Genomic DNA, 25,317 nt, shown 5'->3' with positions numbered 1-25,317 from the left:
AAAGACAAATCAGATTATGTCACTCCTTTGCTCAAAACCTTCCATAAGCCTCTCATTGCATAAATATAAAGTCTAAACTGCTTACCATAGCCTATGCTGGCCTTACATGATCTGGCTCATGCTACCCCTATCTTATACCCCTCTGCCCCTCTCTCACTCAACTCCAGCCACACCATCTTTCTGATGTTCTTGGAACACACAGGGCTCATTACCACCTCAGAGCCTTTTGTTCTCTCTGCCTAAAACATTCTTCTACCCAGATCTTTCAATGCTTTCCTCAATACATTAAGGTTTTTGCTTAATTGTTCCTTGGCCTTTTCATCTTAAATAACCCTCATACTTACCAGTTCCTAACCCTTTATCCTGTTATATAAGTTTTTATGGCACTTTTTTCTAGCTAACGTATTTCATATTTGTTTGTTTACTTGTTTAATCTTTGCTCCACCCCGCCTCCCACATACACATTCAAGATAGCTTCACGGGAGTGGAGACTTTATCTTGTTCTCTATATCATGGATCTAGCAGAGTAACTGACACGTAGCAGACATTCAATAAATATTTGATGAGTGAATGTATGAGTTGATACAGTAAGAAAGAAGGACAAATGATGATGAAAAGGAGTTAACCAAAAGTCAAGGTGTTTGTAGCCAAGGAAATTCAGGTCTAATCAGAGGAAAAACCCCACACCTATGCAAAAGAATATAAAGCATTACAGATTGAATGCATAATATCTAAGTAAGGCAGAGCAAAGCAAGACATTTTATTATGTATATTACATGGAGCCATCTGTCTCCCTCCTGTTACTTCTGCATTTCTACATATTGCCTAATATGGTGTCTGCACGTAAAGGTTGACTATGACTAATTGATTATTTTTTTAAATATGCAAATATGAGTAGAAAGTAATATTGAAGGCAAAACTAAAGTGAAGGTTTGAATTGCTCTGAATTACCTGTGATTTAATTTTTCCATGCATGATAATAAACATAGATAAATATGTATTGACTTTTGTTTAGCTGCTGGACATACATCAAAGCAATTTTTTATGGCATAGTACAATATTTTCAAGATACCACTAGTCAAAAATAAATTGTATTTAAAAATCTAAATTCTCAGTGTTTTCTTCTACTCTTCCATGTCTCTGATCCTTATAAATTTTAGGAAATTAGGTTATACACTTTCCTTGAGAATCAAGTTTGTTTAACTTGACTATATTTGTAGAATTATAAATGAATAACACACAATTTACTGAGTTCATCATTGAGTCAAAAAATTGCTGCTCACTGACTTGGATAGACTGGGCATAGTAATTTGAATAAGATATGGTTCCAACTTTCAAGAAGCTACTATGCATTTATTTATTCACCTGATGTTTTCAGACAGTTGAGAACTAATAGATTTCAGGCACTGTCCCAGGCATTAGGGATGCAGTTGCAAACAGGATTGTTAAGGTCCCTACAGTCACAGAATTTAAGGTTCCGGGAAATAGAAACTGTACAATGCTGACATGTGATTTTATATAAAGGAAGAGAACACAGCAGAATGGGAGCGTATAACAGAGAAAACCAACTTTGAGCCTTCAGGGAAGGTCAGCCTGAGGAGTCACGTTAAGATTAGACTCCAAGAAGAAATCTAAGGGCAAAGGCAGGGCCAGACATGCGTATAGATCACCACAGGGCAGTGTAATCAGTCAGGGCTTTAGCAGAAGTAAGGAAGTGAATACAGAATCTGCTGGCTGCATTGAAAAAGGGAAGATAAACAGAGCCTTGTGGCATCAATAAAGGCTTGCCCTGGAGGAGATACTTGGGCTTCAGGAGTGTGGGTTTTCCAGATGGATAAGGGGGTAGGATTCAGCTTGTACAACATTTGAAGATTGTAACATCGTACGAGAAGGTAAGCAAGTGATGTAAGCCTCAAGCAAAGTGCACCAGTAGTGTGAACTGCTCTAGGGAGCTTGGCTGGTGGAGTTCTGCCTTTCTGTCCACATGTCAGGCACCGTGACCTTTAGAAAGGTGATTAATACTTGAGAAAGGGTACAAGGCAATGTCCTGGGCTGATCTGGCTCCAGAGCTGCCTGTGGCTAACTCCTGGCGTGAAAGTGCCGTCGCTGCAGACCAGCCATTAGCACTTGCCTGTTTGCCTTGCTGGCTGAAAAATGGGCACAGTTACAGGAGAGAGAATGGTCTTTGTTATTCTAGACAGCACAGCACTTGGGTCCTGGACATGAAAACAGAGAAGTAGAGCTAAAAGCTTTTCACAATATTTGGGAAGTACCTAAATAAACAAATTGTGTTACATAAATGTAGATTATGCTGGTATTTTATAAGTGTAGATTAGGGTTTCTTTTATTTTAAACATGAGAAATAAACAGGGGCCATTAATTTTCCCTTTAAGGAAGGTAGTTAAGAAAATGGTTAATAATCTGTCTGCTAAAAATAGTAGGCAATCCTCAAGAGATGTTTTTTCACAAACAACAAAATATACATCTAGTATTGACATCCATGTTTATGAACAAATTCAGAGTAGATTGGGAGGAGAGAGACTCATGAAAACAACTTGAATTTCCTAAGGCAGATGTTTAAAAAGGATTTTATCTGCTTTAGAGAGAGTTGTTATTTCATAAGACTGTGATTTTCTCCATGGTGCCCCGTTTTGAGAACATGGATTTACTTGGCTGTTATGTGCAATTGCTTGCCTTCTGTGGTTCTCTAGTACCGGCATTTTTCATATACGCAAAAAATGAGGCAACTGGGTTTGTGAAATGGTGTCTTGTTTAGCTGTATGAGAGCTGCTTTGTCGTGAGAATGATTATAATAATTCTTTCACAGAACTTAGTGATATCTTTTAGGCAATGCTACTATTTAAGGCTTTGCTTGTGTCCTAGCCAAACAGATGTGTTTATTTACGTGTCTGATCTAAACAGGAAGACAGTGGAGACTCTGCCCACAGCCTTGTACTTCCTCTAATACAGATAGAAGCGGAGGAGAGATGCAAGCAGTTGGGGCTCATGGAAATGAGAGCGAGAATGAAGAAAAGCCTGTAGGTGTGGGTCAAACGGAGGCAGCTGTGCTTTCCCTCTCAGCACTGTAACAGCTGTGTGCGGTCTGAAAAGAAGCAGAGGGACAGCTAGCTGCTGGCACTGGTTTGGGGCGGGTGGTCTCATCTCTTTGTGTGCCTGAGAGGGAATAGACATATAATCGTCGTCTCTGTGCAGCGATGCTACTGCCAGGGCACTTTTGAATCCATGTCAGGCACCTGGACATATTCTGTTGCAAACTGTAACTGCACACGGACTGAGGGACGTGAAGAAGCTGCTTTTCTCCAAACGTGGATTAAATGCTATCAACAGTGGGAAAAGCTTTGCAAGTAGAGGACCTGCAAATCTAGAGTAGGCAGAATAAAGAAGTCAGGTTGCATAATGAAGTGGTCTCTTAGGGAATAAACTGAGGGTGGTGGGACAGAGATCAGGGGAAGGTCCTTGTCCTGGGTAGCAGCAGGCTGGGGACTAGGGGCTTGAGCCATGTGTGCCAGTGGAGAAATGAAGAGAGTGGTACTCTCATTTGAGGGATTGAGATTTTCATCTTCTGTCACTTCTTAATTCTTTTCTTCATACTTACTAACATTATACAATAATGGAAACCTTAACAGAAAGCAAAAGCGAACAATTTTAGTACCAGCAATGGCTTTGGAATTTTGTCCCGTTTCTACTCAGTGAAGGAAATGGAGTTATCATTTGTAATTATTCCTTGAAAAGCATATTTAGTTATTGTTCTTTTAGTCATAGCTTAGAAAAACAGGTACAGAACTGCATGTATACACACACACACACACACTACCACCACCACCACTACCACCACCACCACCACCACCACCACCGAAAGATATACCCTGTATCTTTGTAGGTGAAACTTATCATTTGACTCTGACTAGTTTTGGGCTCTTTATCAAATTTTGTTCCCTAAAACTTATTCTCATAAGAAATAAGGAAATAGCTTTACTAAAGAGAATTAACAGCACTCACTTTACTGTGATATTGCTCCTGTATGGGTTGAAAATGGCACCAGAAGTCATCTCTGAACTGTAGGATTAGAGTCAGCTGAGGTTTCTTGATTTTTGTTTGTAATTGCTTTGTTTGCTTGCTAACTTAGGGCTGGGGATTCTCTAGTTTTATTCTAAATATTTAGTACTCACTGTGGGCAGTAAGGAAGGGGGGAGTCCTCTGTGCCTCATCTGTCACGTTTGTGATGACACAGGGTCAAAAGCTCAAAGGTAAATATAATCTTTGCTTATCATAACTTTCCAAATGTGAACATACCTTGACAGGCCAAATACATGGTTGCACGTGGATTTGAATTGATCTAAGTATATGCTGTGGATATCTAAGGTTCCCTGAAAACTGTGTATACATTTTCGGTGTGTATGAGTATGCGCGTGTGTGTTTAATTGTGGCAATGTTGAAAACTGGAATGGAGACTTGTTTTATTTATAAGAGGATCCCAAATACAGATTTGGGGAGCATGGTGTGAAACTGTGTATTCATAAAACTCTATTTCCATCAGTAAAGAAAAATATTACTCTTATTTTGACTTTTCCTTACTTGGTCTTTAGAAAAGAAAGGAGCAAGAGAAGGACTAGCAGGAGGCAACAGGGTTAGGCTATGTTAGTCTTTATATTTTTCTGATGGTGAGGCCACCAGCGCCTACCATTACAGTTCTGCCGAGTGCTTGCTTGCAGCAATATGAATCTGTTTGGATGTTTAGTGGATGTTTATGTTCTTCTTCGGAGGAACTGTAGTTAAAATATGCACTGCCGGCCTTCCCTGGTGGCGCAGTGGTTGAGAGTCCGCCTGCTGATGCAGGGGACATGGGTTCGTGCCCCGGTCCGGGAAGATCCCACGTGCCGCGGAGTGGCTAGGCCCGTGAGCCATGGCCGCTGAGCCTGCGCGTCCGGAGCCTGTGCTCCGCAACGGGAGAGGCCACAACAGTGAGAGGCCCGCGTACCGCAAAAAAAAAAAAAAAAAAAATGCACTGCCTTCGGTTGCACTGTGTTTGTTTTTGTGTAAAGGTTCTTGCAAATATAGTAGGTGCTTTCTTGGTAAGCAAAGCATTCTAACACGTGAACTGCCTGATCTTTGACTAGCTGTCCTGTTTACTAGCTGTGCAGGTGGTTAGTGTGCCAGGAGCTGCAAATAAATCAAAGCTGTGACTGATCTCCAGTGATGGGAGCACCACGCTCTGCCTAAGTGTTCATTTTTACAGCACAACTCTTATCCCTTAGTTTTATATCTACTGATTCTTAGACATAAGGATAAGTCACCAGTCAATGCTCCAAACTGAAAACGGGAAGGGATGAAACAGCAGAGGAAAGAAAGGAATTTTCCTGTTTTGAGAACCTCCTACATACTACCCTGTGGTCCTTTCAAATGTTTGCTTTTGTACAGAGAGTAAAGTAGTCTTTCTCTCCTGAAGTATAAAAACATGTTCAGGTAGAAGGATAAACAGTGGGTTGCACTAGGGTCTATTTTTATTTCTAAATTAAAACTAAATTGGTTTTATGACATATAAGAGCGCTTTTCATTTTATATTTTAAATCAAGTATTTTGACTGATCTAAGTACAAACCAGATAGCTTGTCAAGAGAGTAATAAGCTGATAAACATGGTTTAAACAAAATAGACTCCTGGGAATAGTCAGATATGAAGATAACATTGCCTCTGTATTTCTTACCTCACCTTAGATGATGTATTCAGTGGGTGTTCAGTAGAAGGGTTTAGAGTGTAGAATTTCCTGGGCTGTCTATGAACTTGTTGATGTGATGTACTGGAAATGATAATTTAGCTCTTCACCTCAGTTCTGAACTTTTTCTATTTAGCTCAGCAAGCTGGTTCCATTTCCTTTTCTTCCCCTACTCAGCTGAGAAAATAGATTTAGAAATTGACTAGGTGCTCTGGGCTATTTCAAAGACCAAGAAAGACAATTTTTGTTTTCATTTCTCATAAGTGATACATAAAGTCTGGAAAGTAAGAGAACGATAACTGAATATGGTCAGAACTAATTAAAATATCATATTCAGGACTGAGATTGAAAGGCAGCTAAGGAGAAAAATCCTACAGATGCTCAAAATCTGTGAGACTTCAGAATTAGCTGAATCCCCAGTGAATCTTCATTATTGACTAGAGGAAATTGTAGAGTATTTTCCTTCTTTGCAAGGCTTGACAATTTATTGAATTGCTACCAAAAGCTTGCAGAAGGTAAGGGGAACTTCCCAGAGGCAATTATGCTGCATTTTGCCACTGAAATTTTCTAAGTTTCTCCCTTGTGTGACAGGGTTTTAAATGAAACTAAGGAAAACAAAAATGTTAAAATAGACCAGCATGGTCTTGCCTAGAATTAGTGTGTATTCACAGAGTTTGAGAATGGTGGTTCAATATAGATGTCTCAGAATATGGCTTATCTGCCAAATGACAGATGGTCCAAAGCCAGAAGAGAAAGGCTTAAGAAGATGTAGTCAAGGGTAAGGCTGATTCTGGGAAGAGCTGAGCAGCTGTTTGGTGGTTGTGTTAACACTGATCATTAGTACAGCCTCTTTTTCATTCTGTCACATTAATTTGTTATTGTTTTCACTTTTGTGATGACTCAACTAGACTCTTTATTAGATGGAGTGATATCTGCATAAAGGTTCACAAAATATTCTGAAATAATTAGACTGAACTAAATATTTTTCAGATAGGACACTAATGCTCTGTATCACACATTAGTGAAAAAAAATTGAAACTTGATTTTTAGTCCTTTGTAATGCTGTTGAGACATGTCAATGTGTTTTGCTATTAGAATTCAATTAAAAGGGGCTCCAGAGAGGTAAGCAAGCCAAAGAAACTTCATCATGTGTATGTAGCGCATGCATTGTCGATTATGACATTTTAAATCATTAAGTACTTATCTACATATTTGTTTGCTTGTTTTAAGTCAATTTTATTGACTTAATAAAATGCACCCCTTTTAAGTGTACATTAATGGAATTTTGACACATTTAAACCCCTGCGTAAACACCATCACAGTCAGGATATAGAACATATCTATCACCTTCCAAAAGTCTCTTATGTTCCTTCCCACTCAATCCATTCCACCTTGGACCATGTAACCACTGATCTGTTTCCTATATATTAGATTTGCCATTTTTAGGATCTCATATTAAATGGACTCAAACAGCACGTACGCTTTTGTTTGTAGCTCCCTTGGCTTAGCTAAGTGCTTTTCACATGCATTTAACTTATCTGTTTCAATAGTTCACTCCTTTCTCTTGATGACTAGTATTTCATTGCATGCATATGCCACAAATTACTTATTGTAGGATACTGAGTTGCTTTGGCAAGTTCTGAATAAAGCTGTTTGAACATTTGTTTACAGATCTTTGTGTCAGCATGTGTTTTCATTTCTCTTGGGTTAACACCTAGATATGGAACATGATAACTGCATATTTAGCTTTATTAGCAAGTGCCAAACTATTTCCCAAAGAAACTGTACCATTTCTTATAGCAATATATGAGATTTCCAGTTGTTCTTTACCCTGTCCAAGACTTGGCATTGTCAGTTTCTTTTAAAAATTCACCACTGTAATGGGCATGTAGTGTTATCTTATTGTGGTACCATTCTTCTTGGAGGCCGTAGCTCATTCCCAGGCTGAATTATGTTACTCTGACTGTGTTGTCCATTCAATGGGGACCATAAATGGACAGTTAATGATGTTTCAAGAGTAGGATTAGTACTATGGGAAGGACCTCATAAAAGGAGCACTTTCAGTTGAGGAGTATATTTTATACTTCAGATACATCCTTTACAATGTGAAACTTTATAATTATACTTGTGTACACTCCATACAATGCACTCCATGTACTAAAATCAGAACAGGTATTCTTAATGGTTTTGAATGGCTGTGAATCAAGGCCAGTGGGTAAAGTGAGCAGAGGCCCTTAGGGGGCAGCAGAGGACCACATACCAAGAGACTCATGAGTTGGGGAATAGGGTATGTGTCTAAGTAAAGGGGCCTCTGTCTGTCACTAGCTAATAGGTTAAACTGTTTGCCCTTCTATTCTTCAATAGTAAATAAGGATAAAAGCTAAAGGAGTTGAGGTGTAAAAACTCACAAACTCAAAAGCATGCAGGGGTATGACAAGAAATATACTGCTGAGAATGTGACCAGTGTTAAGACGAAGGGTGTTTAGAGGTTTGTGGTCAGATCGAGCGTACAGCGCTTCACCAGGAGGCATGAAAATTCACCAAATAAACGAAGTGAGTTTTGCTAGCTAATCATCTTGCAGCACCTTTGCACACGTGCTGCAAATCTGTGACCCTAGGATGTCACCTGAAGAGGATTAAGAATGCTGGACCACACCGAGACACATAGGGAACGCCACTGAAGATGGGAAAGGAGGCAGGAAGTATCAGCAAGGGAGAGCTAGAACTAGGGCTAGAACAAAGATGGAAGCGAGGACTGAGCTGAGGTGTGTTATAACAGAGGGTGTGAGGATTGTGGTTGATGGTGACATGAGCAAATTCATACTTACTGGGTACCTACTATGTGTATAAAGAAATGTATACACACTTTCTGTTAATTTTCATAATAACCCTTGAAAGTAAGAGTTACTCTCCTCATTTATACATGGACAAAGTTTAAATGAGGGAGGTTATGCAAGTTTATAGAGAACTCAGGCCTATGTAACTCTAACTTCAAATCTCTAAAGGAGATGAGAGAATTGGTAAACTGAGACTTGAGAATCAACACAGATTGAAAATGAGGGTTGCTATCAGGGTTGCAGGCCAATGTCTCTTAAGACTTAATACGCCTCTGAATCCCCTGGGTATCATGTTAAAACACAAATTCCGATGCAGAGCACCTGGGTGGAAGCCTGAGACTGCATTTCTAACAAGCTCCCAGGTAATGTCCATGTTGCTGCTCTGCGGACTGTGTGCTGAGAAGTTTGCAGCCATGCTCACCTGAACCTTATATTGCAACAATAAGTTTTATTCTGCTCTGTCTAACTTGAAAAGCCAGCATGTATGGAGGAATATCACTTCTATGGGGGTGGGGGAGGCTTAACTGCACACAGGCTTGTTTCTAAACTGTGAGATCTGCTTGTTTTCTGTCATAGGACTTGGATTTTAATCCGTACTCCACTAATTCCTACGTGAGTGACCTTGCACAGTCCTCTTGAAGAATTAGTTTCCTCATCTACAAAATGGGAATAATAATAATCTACTACTACATAAATCATAATGCCCTTTTTCATTGTTAATATTTCACACTGTAAAATAACTTGACAGATGAGGACCTTGACACAATGTCTGGCACATGGAAGATGATCATTAAATGTTTGCTGAAGACTGAATGAATATGTATATGTTGTATATGTTGATGAAAACTGACATAGCACCTAATATAAATATTAAATTAACACTTAAGGGCTTCCCTGGTGGCGCAGTGGTTGAGAGTCTGCCTGCCGATGCAGGGGACACGGGTTCGTGCCCCGGTCTGGGAAGATCCCACATGCCGCGGAGCGGCTGTGCCCGTGAGCCATGGCCGCTGAGCCTGCGCACCCGGAGCCTGTGCTCTGCAACGGGAGAGGCCACAACACTGAGAGGCCCGTGTACCGCAAAAAAAAAATAATAATAAAAAATAAAAGTTATAGGCATTAACTCTCACTTTCTAAACTTTCTTTACATGGACCACACAGGTCCACAGCTCCCACTTTAAGTAGTTCTGGTCTAACCTAATGTCTGGAGCTCTCCCATTTACTCAGGACTCCTGACTGCCATGTTCCCATAATTTGCTATTGAAATAAATCAATATATAATGTGACTTGCAAAGAATTCACAATGACAACTCATTAATCCATATTCAAATAGGTAAAAACTAGAGAAGCCATGTCTTTGACTGGAAATGTCTTCACTTTTTTCATCTCTTGTACCATTTAACTGAGACATTTTAGAGACTATGTCTCAATTTTTATGGTCGAAGCTATTTCCATCTGAGGAGTAAAGGGTTGGAGATTGATGGGTCCCTGTGGCTGATATCTTTAAAGTCTTGACTTCTTAACCTCCCACAAATCTCCAAATGCGGGTGGTTAACTCCATCACATACATATTAGGATATTTTTGTAATTTGCGTTTGAATGACTTCTTCTGAATGAACCTGGTTGGAGGGGTATGAAATACTGTTTATGGAAAAAGAAAATTAATGTTGTGGTGGCTATGTCTGCCAGACTTTCACGTCTCCCCATCCATGTAATCATGTATATGAAACTTCCTTTAGTGGGCAACAACTCACAGTTGAGGGAATTTGTCTATAATAAACCACTTGGCTTATGTTGCATCAGATTAGATCAGATCAATTTCCTTCATTCTAATTCCTTCCACATCATATCAGAATGCTTCTTAAATGAGATGCCTGTAAACAGATCTGGGTCCTTAAGGGAGATGAGAAGATATGAATATAAATGTCAAACTGCTTTTTTGGGAAAGGAGACTTTTCTTTTTGTGAATGATCAGTTGAAGAGTGGTAGAATGAAGAGCTAGGTTTAAGGGGATATTTGAGGTGGAAAATAAAGATCCAAGATATAATATTTGTATTTTTTGCTAAGTAAATATATATATATATATATATATATATATAGTCAAAAACTAAGTCCTTAACTTTTAAGAAAAGGGTGTTGCTGCTTCATAGAAAGTATGGAAAAATCATGTTTTACTTCCAAAAGAAATAAGCCTACGTGAAGCATTACAATGTTGGAAGGCCTCCTGTGGGTAAACCACTTTATAACACTGATTTCCTGCAAGCATATATCAGCTCACGTTAATGCTCATATAGTTAGGTGTGCCATCTGTTGTAGCTTTAGATGCCAGATAACATTTCTATGGGTTTTCTTAAATCATACTAACTCATAGAGTGTCTATGATACTTGACTAAACTTGCTGACCAAACAAGCTAAGAAGAGATTGAGTTTGCCTCCTAGCAAACATAAGATTTTTTTCTTTTTCAAACATTACTTGAGATCTTGCTGTCCTTGAAATCTCTATAGGATTTATTGCCTTACTTCTCATTTGGAATTTTCATTATGTTTCCATTCATCCTAATGAACTTTCTTGTATATTTGTGTTCTTTCTCCATATGATCATCAGACAATAAAAACTAAGTGATGACTCTGGGGGTTGAACTGCTGGACCTATTTTTCTCTGGTCAGAGAAATAAATGTTATAATCTAGGTAATAAAGTCTGAGAGAGACCAGTTTATTTCAACTAATTTCCACCAAGGTAACATTGTATGATGAAACTTTATATTATGGTTGGATGCATAGAGTACCAAGTGACTGTTTAGTAATGATAACTTAAAATTATCAGATGTTGCCGTGTATTTGATATGTATGGTAAAAGGAGAAAGACAATGAAAGACTTGTAGCTCAGTAACCCATGAAATCCTTAGACTAGCGGACTTGTTAAGACATGTTAAATATTAAATATCTTCTAAATAATTTTTTCAGATAACTCAATGATCAACTCAGCAAGAGCAGCAAACGTCAAAATTCTACGGCTTTGTATATGTACAACTGAATCACTTTGCTGTACACTTGAAACTAACACAACACTGTTAATCAACTGTACTCCAATATAAAATAAAAATTAAAAAAAAATTATATGGCTTAGGACATATCTCATATCCTGGGAGCACTGTGTACAAGCTTTCAGTCACCAGAAAATCAGCAAGAAGGGGAATGAAGACTTGTGGTATGTTTGAATCAACTGATGTCTTATCTTAAGCACAGTTTTGTTTTTCCTTTTTTAAAAAAAACAGGTGAATGTATTAATGTTGATATTCATGCACAGAAATGGGTCAGCTGATATTTTTGGAACTCTGTTTTGTTCTGCTTTGTTTCTAAGGTCATTGAGGAGACACTGGACAGGTAGTGCACTAGACTCTAAATATCTCTAAGGGCAGTTTTTTATTTGTTCCATGTGGAAATGCATGAGAAGACCCTGAGCCTGATAGAGTGCATAGTATATGATAGAAGTTGAGTTAATATTTGGTGATGATGATGGATTTTAGGCCAAGTATATTTTGAGAGCTTGAGTCTTTTTGTGAACAAGAGTAATAAAAACAATGAACCTTTATTAAGCACTTATTTCAGGCAAGATGCTAAGCATTCCACATAGATTTTTAAAAATTCATTGTTAGACCAACCTTAAGAGACAGATATTATTATCCCTCTTCCAGGGATTAAAGCAAAAATAAAAAGACAAAGAAGCTGAGAGTTAGAGGTATTGAACGATATTGCAGCTCTAAAGTGGAATGCTTGAGCCCTGATTTGAACCGAGGCATTCTTAACTCCAGAGCTCACTCTTAACCAACAAGTGCGCTATTCTGCCTTGCCACATGATGTTCCAAAGTTGTGGTAATAGCCATCAAAAAGGTAATTTAAGGAAAGACCTGACTTCAAGAAAGACAATACACATTGGTGGGACATTTTGCCATGACAGCTGGATGTCTTCATTTTACAGAAGATGGCTTGTTAGATATCAGTTTAATTAGCCAACTTCCTCTTGGGTCTCCATGTAGTTGCTAACTCCCTTGACCATGGAAATGACCCTGAAAATTGTGTCTGTGTCTGGTAGCTGGCAATGTGCCCTAGCAAAATATCTGTGTAGTAGGTAAGTTGCTTTCTGAATGTTTCATGCCATTTTCAAAAGCCATTTTCTGACCACAGAAATGAATGGAGTATAAGAAGTGACAAGCGGTATGAGAGGGCAGATGATTCCACTTAGCCATAACCTAAGTGACATGCGCAGTATTAAAATGTATAAATTTATATGCTTAGACTCATTCTCTTTCACAGACTTTCTCTCCTCTTTATAAAACTGAGTGTGACTAGTTCTTAGCAGCCTATTAGAGAGCATGGAGATTCTATTCTAAAAATGGCTTCTCATGGTGCTTATTTCAAGGTGCAGCAGAAGCTCACCCTGTTCTCTGCCTGGAGCAGGGAGTAGATTTTCCATTTGTGTGACTTACCTATCCTGCTATTCTCTCATGTACTCCTCTTCAGCAGAGGGATTATAGGACTTCCAGAAGCTAAGGACCATGTTTGTCAGACAGGGTGTATATATCTTACATCATTTCCTATAGGTAAAACTATTTCTTGTAGGCTAAAATATTTAGAGCTGCTATGTCAATGAATATAGAATAATGTCATCTTCCTCACAGAAAAGTTTGGGAAAGTAAATATCAGAATTCTTTATTTTTAATTTGTTTCTAGCCATTGTCAAGCAGGGATTTAGCTCTTTATTTTAGAATACCTCAATAGGTATCCCAAACTTATATGACATTTCTGATTTTACAATCTAGGAATACGCTAGCAGATTTGACATTCATGGAGATTCTTCTCTTCTTTTGATTTTTTTCACCCGATTTATGTATTTTGCTATATTTTTACTCTGCACTATTGCATCTCCCTAAATTGCATGCATCTTGCCTTTACTCTCTTATTTTTACTATTGTAGTTTATGAATTAGTTGTATGATGTGTTGACAGTTTAATTATGATTATTGTGCCTTAAAGTTTGGGTTAAACCCAAAAGGTCAGAATATTCACTATTATTATTATTATTATTATCATTCTGAGCTTCTTGTTATCTTGTTTGCTGTGTCAAATTGTGCATAGATGCAGAACTAGAGTAGGATCAAAATCAGCCATGTCTTGCATAACAATTTCAGCTTTTGTGCTGTTTTAAATTAACTATTTTTTATGCCATAACAACATCTAATGTTTTCTTTAGGAAACAAAAAAAGCATATTTTTCTCTTTGACAGTAGCAGCCTTCCAAACCTCTTTTTTGATCAAGTTGGTAGCATAGGTGTCAATGTAAATTGTTTTTTACCTCAAAACTCTAGTGCTTTGTGTATTAGAGGTAACCTCCATGCCGTATAAGCTATTTACTTCAGTGACTTCTTCTGACAAGCATCTACCTCTTTACCACTTAGTGCCCACTGGTGAATTTTACTTGGTTTTGGATGAAGAGCTGGGAAAACCAATTATCTCAGTCTTGCACTTTTCCCTGATCAGGGATCAGTCATGTGCTTTAATCTTAGTGTCATGTAATGCCCAAACTGTTTCTTGCTTTGCAGTGAGTTGCTGCAACTGTCCATCTTACTTTGATTACTCTTGAAAACATATCCACATCTGTCTGTGCCTAATTCATGGGCATAAACTGCGTGTTGGTGACAGTGTAGTATGACGAAGGGAACGTTAAAACTTTAGTGTCAGAAAGTCTGACTTCAGTGGTGGCTCTGCCAGTTATTAGACATTTGATGTTGGGCATGTTGCTGATCCTCTCTGTGCTTCAGCAGCTTCAATGATAAAGTGCAGTTTATTAAAACAATAATTTTAAGGATGTTTATATCATATATGTTATATGTTATATATAATATTATACAGTTATAAACAATTATATATAATTTTAATTACATGTTATGAATTAGATATTACATATTACACGATACATATTAAGTGTTGTGCATATTTTGTGTGTGATATATTATTTTGTTTCTCCTTTTAGTTTCATTTCAAAGTTGATGTGATTTATCCCACATGAGTCAGTGTATTCACACCTTTGTCTTTTTTAGTCTTGGAAATCATTCTTTTTTTTGCTATCAAAACATAGGCAAGGACCTTAACCCCCCCTTGTTTGAATTGTCACTGACCCTGAGTTACCAGTTGGCCTTAGAGAACTTATCCATGCTATGTGTACCAATCCTCAGGAGCAGTAGGTTCCCCAGACCTAGGAGGTTTTCACTTCAAATTTAAAATATCCCAAGGACAGTCTCTGAACACTGGATTAATATCTTGTGTTCTAGATCTAAATGTCATACTGGTGGAATGACTAAAATATCTTGGGAGCCCCAGGAAGATAAAATTAATTATGTCTGGTCCATCAGCAAGGGCTCCAAATTATAGCTAGCTTTACTAGGTAGGTAGGATTATGTCAGTCACAGCCGGAGTAAAAGTAAATTCTAAGAAGAGAGACTAGTATAAGCAAATATACAGAGACCAGGATTTTCTATGGAGTTTTTGGTGTAGGAAATGGTGAAAAGTCCATTGCAATAAGTGCATAGCGTTCCTTCTGTGTTGAGGGAAAACATAATTATCTGGGAGCTATCTGCTTGCTTTGATTTTGAAAGTTTAATATTATGATATTTTGTTTTGTTTATTAACTGTGCTAACCAACAAAGATGAGTTTTTGATATATAAACACAAATATTAGCAAAATTATGATGGAGTATTAAAATGGGAGAACTAGTCACTATTCATTTGAACATAAAATTTCTTAAAAATACATTTATAAAAAGACTGGTAGTAGAGTTTACTGGTAGTGGGGAAATTTTAGACATGTCAACGGCCTCATAAAATATTTATATTTAGTCCCTCTGTGCTTTCTGCCATACTTAAGATGAATATTTTTGACTTAGATGTAATGTGATGATTTCGATTCCTATCCCCCTCCTCCACAACAAACACACTTTCTTTGGTCCTTGGAGCAGAACCTGTACTCATTTGTACTCAACAATAGGAATTCTGAATTTTATAGTTTGAGAAGTCTGAGATGAAGTGAGTGGTTTTTAAATCTTACTGGTATCATGTAAAGGGAAATCTTTTTCCAGTCCATGATTAGAAAAAAATTCGAGGTACCAATGTAAATTGTTTGCAGGGAAGCAAGGAGAATTGATTGAGGAACAGAGACTTGAGTTAAGAGGACAAGTTAGATGTTCACTGAAGTAATTCAAGTAAAGGATGTTGAAGGACTGACCTAGGGCAATGAGAATTGAAGAAGCATTTTAGATTTAGAATGTGTAAGACTTGAGAACAGATTGTTAGGGGTTGAGGAGTTGGAGATGATGAGGAAAACTCTGAAGTGCTTAGCTTGGGTGACTGGTTAATGGTAATACTGGTAACTTGGGTAGGAAGAAATGACTGAGCTGAAACCATCTGTTGGAAAATGAAGTGGGTTAGAGTGAATTAAGGGGTTGAGGAAAGTGGCAAAGGTTTGGAATAGTAAAAGAAATGGTAGCAAAAAGGATGAATAAGAATCATATTTAGCCTCCATGAGGTCACAGCTAAGGTTGGAAAACAGGAATTGACATTGACATTCAAGTTTTCAATGGCTCCTCACTGGTTGCAACAGCAGCCTTCAATATTTTCCTAACCTGAAGTATAAGAGGGGCAATATCCGCATCTTAAGTATTATCTTATTAGGCTTTGGCATAGACAAAACTGGCTTTAGAATTGTAACATTGCCTATTAATTAGCTGTAAACCCACCCCTTTCTCCTAAGTATCTAAGTGAATGAGTGGGGTATTATAAAGGGATAACCTTATACGAGCTCTATTTTATTTTTGTAAAAAATGTATTTCAGTTTTGATAGTTTAAACTATTATTTGAATAAATTACTTATAACATATTTCTTAACTAGTCTGAACACTGAAATTTAGAACTTGTCTAAACAAAAAAGTTTTTGAACTTGTTGGCCCAGCAAGTGGGCCACAGGTCTCCACAGTCAGGCACTGTCTCAGATTTTATCTTCCAAAGGTGGTTGCAAGAGGTATCTGTTACTCCATATGGATTTCTAGAACCTTTCCACTATAACTAGAGGCTAATTCTAAGACTGGAATCTTGAATCTAAGTGTATTTGCGATTTGCTTGCAACCGAAGGAATGCAGTTGAAATGACAACGCATGACTTCTGAGGCTACATCAAAAAAACACCGTGCAAATGGCAAGATTTCATTCTTTTTTTAGTGCTGGATAATACCCATTGTATGTATATTTACCACTTTATGACGTAGCTAAGGGTGTTTCCAGGCGTAGTCCTGAAAGTGCCACCTGCCTTCTTCTAGCTACCAATAATAAAATGAGAGAGGTGAGAGATGGATTGAAGAAAAAATTATTCAGTTTTAAAGTGGAATTCAGAAGAAATGTAGATTCCAGAGGGTGTTTTTCAGACAACCAAGTGTTTTCAAGGTAAGAAAGGACCTCGACACAAAGATCAAATCCAGGGTGGAATTATACAAACTTTTGTTAAGACCTTAGAATTGATTTAAGATAGAGCTACATTAGAAACCTTCAGACAGACACAATGACCTCTAAGTAGCTTAAGGGCATGCTGCATAGATCCTTCTAATTAAACAGTAGGGCTTCTAAGATTCTTCAGGATACTATCCAAGGGGACAGTAGAAAATGTACTGTCTTGAAGAGATTATTGATACAACTTGGATGCTAGTAGCTCTCTTTTCAGACTTCACCTCTTTTTCCCCCAACACTGCCTCTACATTACTCTTGCTTTGACAACAAGGTGCCTTGGGAGTCAACCTGTCTACATAGATTGAATCAGTTATTCTCCAAGAAGACGTGGCTCCTTTTAGTGGAGAGTAGCCATAGGATTGAATCTGGATGCGACTAATTGAATACTGGATGCATTTCTTTACAGGAGCATGTGAGATAGGACAGGATGACACAGAAGCAACTAGATTCATTTTTGTCTGGCCAGAATATAACCTTTTTTAAAAAAAATAAATGTTAAGTTTGAATTGATATTTTGAATTCAACTCTTTCTTTTATTTATTTATTTTAACAGAGTTGATAACAGTTTTAACAGAATTGCCTTTATTGAGAATTTATTACTTGACTGTTAAATGTTTTTTTTAATATCATTATTGGAGTATAATTGGTTTACATTGTTGTGTTAGTTTCTGCTGTATAACAAAGTGAATCAGCTACAAGTACACGTATATCCCCATATCCCCTCCCACTCACGTCTCCCTCCTACCCATACTGCTGAGATGACCTTTCTTTTTTCCAAATCTACATTACATTATCATATTAAGAAGGTGTCCAATTACAGTGTTATCCCTAAATTTAGAAGTCCACTCCCACCTTCCTGGCATTTTCATCTTTTACTCAAGGGTCTTGGAGTTGGCTTCAAAGAGGACATCCTTGTCAGGATGACCTGAGCACCAAATGAGCGATGAGACAAAGATATCTCCATTTCCGGCTAAAGGAACACTGGAAGTCATAGAAACTTAGTGTCACAGCATAGTATTAAGGAACAGCAGTAGAGACAAATAAAGACTTTAAGGTTTTGACTAAAATGCTCTTTAAAAAAAAAGACTTTTTTTTTTATAGCAGTTTTAGGTTCACAGCAAAATTGAGAGGAAGGTACACAGATTTCTCATTTAACCCCCTAAACCTTCACACGCATAGCCTCCCTCTGTTATCAACATCACCCATCAGAGTGGTACCTTTGTTAAAATTGATGAACCTACACTGACACGTTTTTTTCCTTTCTTAGGATGTAAGTTATACTTCTCTTTTTACTTCTTAAAGTGGTTGCCCTAGAGTTTTCAATACACAGTTAAAACTAATCCAAATTTATTTTTAAATAACAGTATAGAACTTCATAGGTAGTATAAGTACTTATAATAACAGAATCTTAATTCCTCCCTCCCATCCATTATATTATTTTTACCATTTATTTCATTTATATATAAGCATACATAAATGTATGAATTTATGCTAATTACATATGTTTATATATATCAAAAACATTGTTTCTATTATTATTTTGAACAAATTAGTGTCTGTTGGATCAATTAAGAATAAGAAAATTAAAAATAAAAGTCTGTATTTTACTGTCAGTATTCCTTATTCCTTCCTCAGTGCTCTTCTTTTTTTTTTTTTTTTTAACATCTTTATTGGGGTATAATTGCTTTACAATGGTGTGTTAGTTTCTGATTTATAAAAAAGTGAATCAGCTATACATATACATGTGCTCCCATGTGTCTTCCCTCTTGCGTCTCCCTCCCTCCCACTCTCCCCCTCCCACCCCTCCAGGCTGTCCCAAAGCCCCAAGCTAATATCCCTGTGCCTTGCGGCTGCTTCCCCCTAGCTATCTACCTTACTACGTTTGTTAGTGTGTATATGTCCATGACTCTCTCTCGCCCTGTCAAAACTCACCCTTCCCCCTCCCCATATCCTCAAGTCCGTTCTCCAGTAGATCTGCGCCTCTATTCCTGTCTTATCCCTAGGTTCTTCATGACATTTTTTCCCCTTAAATTCCATATATATGTGTTAGCATACGGTATTTGTCTTTGTCTTTCTGATTTACTTCACTCTGTATGACAGACTCTAGGTCTATCCATCTCATTACAAATATCTCAATTTCATTTCTTTTTAAGGCTGAGTAATATTCCATTGTGTATATGTGCCACATCTTCTTTATCCATTCGTCCGATGATGGGCGCTTAGGTTCTTTCCATCTCCGGGCTATTGTAAATAGAGCTGCAATGAACATTTTGGTACATGACTCTTTTTGAATTTTGGTTTTCTCAGGGTATATGCCCAGTAGTGGGATTGCTGGGTCATATGGTAATTCTATTTGTAGTTTTTTAAGGAACCTCCATACTGTTCTCCATAGTGGCTGAACCAATTCACATTCCCACCAGCAGTGCAAGAGTGTCCCCTTTTCTCCACACCCTCTCCAGCATTTATTGTTTCTAGATTTTTTGATGATGGCCATTCTGACTGGTGTGAGATGATATCTCATTGTAGTTTTGATTTGCATTTCTCTAATGATTAATGATGTTGAGCATTCTTTCATGTGTTTGTTGGCATTCTGTATATCTTCTTTGGAGAAATGTCTGTTTAGGTCTTCTGCCCATTTTTGGATGGGGTTGTTTGTTTTTTTGTTATTGAGCTGCATGAGCTGCTTGTAAATTTTGGAGATTAATCCTTTGTCAGTTGCTTCATTTGCAAATGTTTTCTCCCATTCTGAGGGTTGTCTTTTGGTCTTGATTATGGTTTCCTTTGCTGTGCAAAAGCTTTGAAGTTTCATTAGGTCCCATTTGTTTATTTTTGTTTTTATTTCCATTACTCTAGGAGGTGGGTCAGAAAGGATCTTGCTGTGATTTATGTCATAGAGTGTTCTTCCTATGTTTTCCTCTAAGAGTTTGATAGTTTCTGGCCTTACATTTAGGTCTTTAATCCATTTTGAGCTTATTTTTGTGTATGGTGTTAGGGAGTGATCTAATCTCATACTTTTACATGTACCTGTCCAGTTTTCCCAGCACCATTTATTGAAGAGGCTGTCCTTTCTCCACTGTACATTCCTGCCTCCTTTATCAAAGATAAGGTGTCCATATGTGCGTGGGTTTATCTCTGGGCTTTCTATCCTGTTCCACTGATCTATCTTTCTGTTTTTGTGCCAGTACCATACTGTCTTGATTACTGTTGCTTTGTAGTATAGTCTGAAGTCAGGGAGCCTGATTCCTCCAGCTCCTTTTTTCGTTCTCAAGATTGCTTTGGCTATTCGGGGTCTTTTGTGTTTCCATACAAATTGCGAAATTTTTTGTTCTAGTTCTGTGAAAAATGCCAGTGGTAGTTTGATAGGGATTGCATTGAATCTGTAGATTGCTTTGGGTAGTAGAGTCATTTTCACAATGTTGATTCTTCCCATCCAAGAACATGGTATATCTCTCCATCTATTTGTATCATCTTTAATTTCTTTCATCAGTGTCTTATAATTTTCTGCATACAGGTCTTTCGTATCCTTAGGTAGGTTTATTCCTAGATATTTTATTCTTTTTGTTGCAATGGTAAATGGGAGTGTTTTCTTGATTTCACTTTCAGATTTTTCATCATTAGTATATAGGAATGCCAGAGATTTCTGTGCATTAATTTTGTATCCTGCTACTTTACCAAATTCATTGATTAGCTCTAGTAGTTTTCTGGTAGCATCTTTAGGATTCTCTATGTATAGTATCATGTCATCTGCAAACAGTGACAGCTTTACTTCTTCTTTTCCGATGTGGATTCCTTTTATTTCCTTTTCTTCTCTGATTGCTGTGGCTAAAACTTCCAAAACTATGTTGAATAAGAGTGGTGAGAGTGGGCAACCTTGTCTTGTTCCTGATCTTAGTGGAAATGCTTTCAGTTTTTCACCATTGAGGATGATGTTTGCTGTGGGCTTGTCATATATGGCCTTTATTATGTTGAGGAAAGTTCCCTCTATGCCTACTTTCTGGAGGGTTTTTATCAGAAATGGGTGTTGAATTTTGTCAAAAGCTTTCTCTGCATCTATTGAGATGATCATATGGTTTTTCTCCTTCAATTTGTTAATATGGTTTATCACATTGATAGATTTGCGTATATTGAAGAATCCTTGCATTCCTGGAATAAACCCCACTTGATCATGGTGTATGATCCTTTTAATGTGCTGTTGGATTCTGTTTGCTAGTATTTTGTTGAGGATTTTTGCATCTATGTTCATCAGTGATATTGGCCTGTAGTTTTATTTCTTTGTGACATCCTTGTCTGGTTTTGGTATCAAGGTGATGGTGGCCTCGTAGAAGGAATTTGGGAGTGTTCCTCCCTCTGCTATATTTTGGAAGAGTTCGAGAAGGATAGGTGTTAGCTCTTCTCTAAACGTTTGATAGAATTCACCTGTGAAGCCATCTGGTCCTGGGCTTCTGTTTGTTGGAAGATTTTTAATCACAGTTTCAATTTCAGTGCTTGTGATTGGTCTGTTCATATTTTCTATTTCTTCCTGATTCAGTCTTGGCAGGTTGTGCATTTCTAAGAATTTGTCCATTTCTTCCAGATTGTCCATTTTATTGGCATAGAGTTGCTTGTAGTAATCTCTCATGATTTTTTTTATTTCTGCAGTGTCAGTTGTTACTTCTCCTTTTTCATTTCTAATTCTATTGATTTGAGTCTTCTCCCTTTTTTTCTTGATGAGTCTGGCTAGCGGTTTATCTATTTTGTTTATCTTCTCAAAGAACCAGCTTTTAGTTTTATTGATCTTTGCTATTGTTTCCTTCATTTCTTTTTCATTTATTTCTGATCTGATTTTTATGATTTCTTTCCTTCTGCTAGCTTTGGGGTTTTTTTTGTTCTTCTTTCTCTAATTGCTTGAGGTGCAAGGTTAGGTTGTTTATTCGAGATGTTTCCTGCTTCTTAAGGTGGGCTTGTATTGCTATAAACTTCCCCCTTAGAACTGCTTTTGCTGCATCCCATAGGTTTTGGGTCGTTGTGTCTCCATTGTCATTTGTTTCTAGGTATTTTTTTATTTCCTCTTTGATTTCTTCAGTGATCACTTCATTATTAAGTAGTGTATTGTTTAGCCTCCATGTGTTTGTATTTTTTAAAGATCTTTTCCTGTAATTGATATCTAGTCTCATGGCGTTGTGGTCGGAAAAGATACTTGATACAATTTCAGTTTTCTTAAATTTACCAAGGCTTGATTTGTGACCCAAGATATGATCTATCCTGGAGAATGTTCCATGAGCACTTGAGAAAAATGTGTATTCTGTTGTTTTTGGATGGAGTGTCCTATAAATATCAATTAAGTCCATCTTGTTTAATGTATCATTTCAAGCTTGTGTTTCCTTATTTATTTTCATTTTGGATGATCTGTCCATGGGTGAAAGTGGGGTGTTAAAGTCCCCTACTATGAATGTGTTACTGTTGATCTCCCCTTTTATGGTTGTTAGTATTTGCCTTATGTATTGAGGTGCTCCTATGTTGGGTGCATAAATATTTACAATTGTTATATCTTCTTCTTGGATCGATCCCTTGATCATTATGTAGTGTCCTTCTTTGTCTCTTTTAATAGTCCTTATTTTAAAGTCTATTTTGTCTGATATGAGAATTGCTACTCCAGCTTTCTTTTGGTTTCCATTTGCATGGAATATCTTTTTCCATCCCCTTACTTTCAGTCTGTATGTGTCTCTAGTTCTGAAGTGGGCCTCTTGTAGACAGCATATATAAGGGTCTTGTTTTTGTATCCATTCAGCCAATCTGTGTCTTTTGGTGGGAGCATTTAGTCCATTTACATTTAAGGTAATTATCGATATGTATGTTCCTATTTCCATTTTATATATTGTTTTGGGTTCGCTACTATAGGTCATTTCCTTCTCTTGTGTTTCGTGTCTAGAGAAGTTCCTTTAGCATTTGTTGTAAAGCTGGTTTGGTGGTGCTGAACTCTCTCAGCTTTTGCTTGTCTGTAAAGGTTTTAATTTCTCCATCAAATGTGAATGAGATCCTTGCTGGGTAGAGTAGTCTTGGTTGCAGGCTATTCTCCTTCATCACTTTCAGTATGTCCTGCCACTCCCTTCTGGCTTGTAGGGTTTCTGCTGAGAGATCAGCTGTTAACCTTATGGGGATTCCCTTGTGTGTTATTTGTTGTTTTTCCCTTGCTGCTTTTAATATGCTTTCTTTGTATTTAATTTTTGACAGTTTGATTAATATGTGTCTTGGCGTGTTTCTCCTTGTATTTATCCTGTATGGGACCCTCTGTGCTTCCTGGACTTGATTAACTATTTCCTTTCCCATATTAGGGAAGTTTTCAACTATAATCTCTTCAAATATTTTCTCAGTCCCTTTCTTTCTTTCTTCTTCTTCTGGAACCCCTATAATTCGAATGTTGGTGCGTTTCATGTCGTCCCAGAGCTCTCTGAGACTGTCCTCAGTTCTTTTCATTCTTTTTTCTTTATTCTGCTCTGCAGTAGTTATTTCCACTACTTTATCTTCCAGGTCACTTATCCGTTCTTCTGCCTCAGTTATTCTGCTATTGATCCTATCTAGAGTACTTTTAATTTCATTTATTGCATTGTTCATCGTTGCTTGTTTCATCTTTAGTTCTTGTAGGTCCTTGTTAACTGTTTCTTGCATTTTGTCCATTCTACTTCCAAGATTTCGGATCATCCTTACTATCATTATTCTGAATTCTTTTTCAGGTAGATTGCCTATTTCCTCTTCATTTGTTAGGTCTGGTGGGTTTTTATCTTGCTCCTTCATCTGCTGTGTGTTTTTCTGTCTTCTCATTTTGCTTATCTTACTGTGTTTGGGGTCTCCTTTTTGCAGGCTGCAGGTTCGTAGTTCCCGTTGTTTTTGATGTCTGTCTCCAGTGGCTAAGGTTGTTTCAGTGGGTTGTGTAGGCTTCCTGGTGGAGGGGACTAGTGCCTGTGTTGTGCTGGATGAGGCTGGATCTTGTCTCTCTAGTGGGCAGGTTCACGTCTGGTGGTGTGTTTTGGGGTGTCTGTGGCCTTGTTATGATTTTAGGCAGCCTCTCTGCTAATGGGTGGGGTTGTGTTCCTGTTTTGCTAGTTGTTTGGCATAGGTTGTCCAGCACTGTGGCTTGCTGGTCGTTGAGTGAAGCTGGGTGCTGGTGTTAAGATGGAGGTCTCTGGGATATTTCCACCGTTTAATATTATGTGGAGCTGGGAGGTCTCTTGTTGATCAGTGTCCTGAAGTTGGCTCTCCTACCTCAGAGGCAGAGTCCTGCCTCCTGGGCTGGAGCACCAAGAGCCTTTCATCCACACGGCTCAGAATAAAAGGGAGGAAAAGTAGAGAGAATTATTAGAAGTATGAGGAAAGAAAGAAGGAAAGGAGGAAAGGAAGGAAGGAAGAAAGAAGCAAAGAAGGAAAGAAAGGAGGGAGGGAGGGAGGAAGGAAGGAAGGAAGGAGGGAAAGAAGGAGAAAATGTAGAGAGAATTAGTAGAAGTATGAGGAAAGAAAGAGGGAAAGGAGGAAAGGAAGGAAGGAAGAAAGAAGCAAAGAAGGAAAGAAAGGAGGGAGGGAGGGAGGGAGGGAGGGAGGAAGGAAGGAAAGAAGGAGGGAAAGAAAGAGAAAATGTAGAGAGAATTAGTAGAAGTTTGAGGAAAGAGAGAAGGAAAGGAGGAAAGGAAGGAAGGAAGAAAGAAGCAAAGAAGGAAAGAAAGGAGGGAGGGAGGAAGGAAGGAAGGTAGGAGGGAAAGAAGGAGAAAATGTAGAGAGAATTAGTAGAAGTATGAGGAAAGAAAGAAGGAAAGGAGGAAAGGAAGGAAGGAAGAAAGAAGCAAAGAAGGAAAGAAAGGGAGGGAGGGGGGAAGGAAGGAAGGAAGGAGGGAAAGAAGGAGAAAATGTAGAGAGAATTAGTAGAAGTTTGAGGAAAGAAAGAAGGAAAGGAGGAAAGGAGGAAAGGAAGGAAGGAAGAAAGAAGCAAAGAAGGAAAGAAAGGAGGGAGGGAGGGAGGGAGGGAGGAAGGAAGGAGGGAAAGAAGGAAAAAAGAAAGAAAGAAAGAAGATACAGTAAAAATAAAATAAAGTATAATATAGTTATTGTACTAAAAAATATTTAGAAAGAAAGAAAAAAAAAAACAGAACAGATAGAACCCTAGGACAAATGTTGGAAACAAAGCTATACAGAGAAAATCTTACACAGAAGCATACACATACGTGTTCACAAAGA

The 25,317-nt window shown here is 37.9% G+C and overlaps 1 long non-coding RNA gene across 1 annotated transcript in view; it reads left to right on the top strand.

The window, feature by feature from the left end:
* Positions 1-25,317, top strand: part of LOC116763776 — a 104,557-nt gene that overhangs the window by 25,650 nt on the left and 53,590 nt on the right. Inside the window, exon 4 of the long non-coding RNA XR_004352619.1 lies at positions 11,533-11,776. This is a non-coding gene — a long non-coding RNA (uncharacterized LOC116763776). The remainder of the gene's footprint in view (positions 1-11,532; positions 11,777-25,317) is intronic.

This window comes from Phocoena sinus, chromosome 12 (genome assembly GCF_008692025.1).
Source record: "Phocoena sinus isolate mPhoSin1 chromosome 12, mPhoSin1.pri, whole genome shotgun sequence".
In the NCBI taxonomy this organism is placed as follows: domain Eukaryota; kingdom Metazoa; phylum Chordata; class Mammalia; order Artiodactyla; family Phocoenidae; genus Phocoena; species Phocoena sinus.
The sequence above is the reverse complement of the archived record's forward strand: the minus strand, read 5'-3'. Positions and strand labels throughout refer to the sequence as shown.